Source organism: Macaca thibetana, chromosome 7 (assembly GCF_024542745.1).
Source record: "Macaca thibetana thibetana isolate TM-01 chromosome 7, ASM2454274v1, whole genome shotgun sequence".
Lineage (NCBI taxonomy): Eukaryota > Metazoa > Chordata > Mammalia > Primates > Cercopithecidae > Macaca > Macaca thibetana.
The window spans coordinates 41,861,486-41,864,115 of NC_065584.1; the positions used below are offsets into that span (position 1 = coordinate 41,861,486).

General features: G+C 44.1%; 1 pseudogene; it reads left to right on the forward strand.

The window, feature by feature from the left end:
• Window positions 1-677: 677 nt before the first annotated feature.
• Window positions 678-2,416, forward strand: LOC126959757 (nuclear receptor coactivator 4-like; annotated as a pseudogene).
• Window positions 2,417-2,630: the final 214 nt, after the last annotated feature.

The window sequence follows — 2,630 nt, forward strand, 5'->3', positions numbered from 1 at the left end:
ATGAATGGATAAAGAAAATGTGGTACATATACACAATGGGATATTAGTCAGCCATAAGAAATAATAAAATTCTGTCATTTGTGGCCGGGCGCGGTGGCTCAAGCCTGTAATCCCAGTACTTTGGGAGGCCGAGGCGGGTGGATCACGAAGTCAGGAGATCGAGACCATCCTGGCTAACACGGTGAAACCCCGTCTCTACTAAAAATACAAAAAACTAGCCGGGCGTGGTGGCGGGCGCCTGTAGTCCCAGCTACTCGGAGGCTGAGGCAGGAGAATGGCGTAAACCCGGGAGGCGGAGCTTGCAGTGAGCCGAGATCGGGCCACTGCACTCCAGCCTGGGTGACACAGCGAGACTCCATCTCAAAAAAAAAAAAATAAAATAAAATAAAATAAAATTCTGTCATTTGAAGCAACACGGATGGAACTGGAAGACATTATGTTAAGCAAAATAGCCCAGGCACAGAAAGACAAATATTCCATGTTCTCACTCATATATGAGAGTGAAAAATGTGGATTTCATAGCAGTAGACAGTGGAATGATGGTTGCCAGAGGCCAAGAAGAGTGGGAAGAGGAGATAAAAAGAGGTTGGCTAATGGGTACAAAAATACAGTTAGATAATAGGAATAAGTTCTAGCATTTGATAGCACAGTAGGGTGACTATAATTAAGAATAATTGATTAGAGTGTACCCAAAACAAAGATCTAGCCAATCAAGTCTCTGTGTGCCTGGAGAGACTGGGCAGTTTGACCCTTAAGCCTGAATATTCAACCATCCTACTCTTTGAAGCAGACACAACTGCTCTGCATCAGACTGTCACCACATTTGGGTCTCTCGAAACCATTCAAATTCCTGAGCACTTGATGGCTCATGCTAGTTCATCAAATATTGAGCCTTTCCTGGAGAAAAGAGGCTGTATCCCAATGCAAGAGCAGAATCCAGCCTCACAGCTGTCCCTCTCAGCAAATAGCTCCTTGGAAGCAAATCTGCCAGTGGTTGTCTGGACTGGCTCACCCAAAAGCAGACCTTGGAGAATAGTCAGACTTCTATCAGAGCCTGCAGTTTCTTCAGTAATGTCTGGGAAAACCTAAAGGGCTTAGAAAACTGGCTCCTCAAGAGTCAGCAACAGGAATTTCCTGAAAAACCAAGTTATCAAAAGTGTAATAGCCATTCCACTACCAGTTCTTTCTCCACTGAAACTGAAGATCAAGAGCTTCCTGATCAAGATGGGACAGACCTATCAGATTGGTTGGTGACTCCCTAGGAACCCCAGAAGCTGGAGAAGCTTGAGAATGGCAGTCGTGAAACCAATGAGAAGTTTAAGCACTTGTGCCAGTCCTACAATGTGAATGATTGACTTGTCAAGACCAACTCCCATACCAACTGTCAGGGCAACAAGCTCAAGGGGGTGGAGATTGAAAACCTGGGCAATCTAAAGTGCCTGAATGACCACTTGGAGGCCAAGAAACCATTGTCCACCTCAGCATGGTTACTGAAGATTGGCTTGTCCAGAAGCATCAGGATCCATGTAAGGTAGAGGAGATGTGCAAAGCCAATGAGCCCTGCACAAGCTTTGCAGAGTGTGTGTGTGATGAGAATTGTGAGAAGGAAGCTCTGTGCAAGTGGCTTCTGAAGAAAGAAGGAAAAGATAAAACTGTGATGCCTGAGGAACCAAAACCTGAGCCTGAGAAGCATAAAGATTCCCTGAATATGTGGCTCTGTCCTTCTAGAAAACAAGTAACAGAACAAAGGCACTAAAGGTAATGGTTCCTTCTAGAATTTCTGATTCCTTCCAAGTCATAAAGAACAGCTCTTTGTCAGAGTGGCTTATCTGGCCGCCATACAAAGAAGGAAGTCCCAAGGAAGACAGAGCTGGCAAACTGAAGCTTAAAAGCCCCATGACCACTTCCTGGTGTCCGTTTAACACAGCTGACTGGGTCCTGCCAGGACAGAAGATGGGCAACCTCAGCCAGTTATTCTCTGCTGAAGACAAGTGGCTGCTTGGAAAGAAGGCCCAGGAAGTATTACTTAATTCACCTCTATAGGAGGAACATAACTTCCTCCTAGACCATTTCAGCCTCCCTGCAGTTTGTGACCTTTTTGCCTGTATGCAGCTTAAAGTTGATAAAGAAAAGTGGTTACATCAGATTCCTCTGCAGATGTGAAGGAATGGACAGCAAGAGTTGAGCAGCTTTCTGCGGATCATCGCACATCATGAGCTGAATGACTACAGGTTGCCAAATCATTGTTTCTGGGTCTGACCAGTGAGCTTAGTTCTTCTCCTGCCTAATTTTGTACTAGTGAAGTGAAGTGAGTCATGAGATTGAGTTACTGTTTAAAAGAAAAACGCCGTTTAGCAATGCTGAGGTGATTTAGTTCCTTCCTTCTTACAGAAGTATTAATCCATCCTACACTAGAAATGCAGCATCTTGGTGGACCGGTCTTTTTCACAAGCCTCCAAGTCTCCTTAGATTGGGTTGTTACTAAAAGTATATTAAAGCACTCTAGTCTTAAAAATGAAATATTTCTGTAATCAAAGTGTATTGATGTATTCTAAAGGTAGTAAACTTCCCTAACTTTTAATTGCCCTATAGATGCTTCTCTTGCTGTGGGTTTTCTTCTGTTAGTGGTC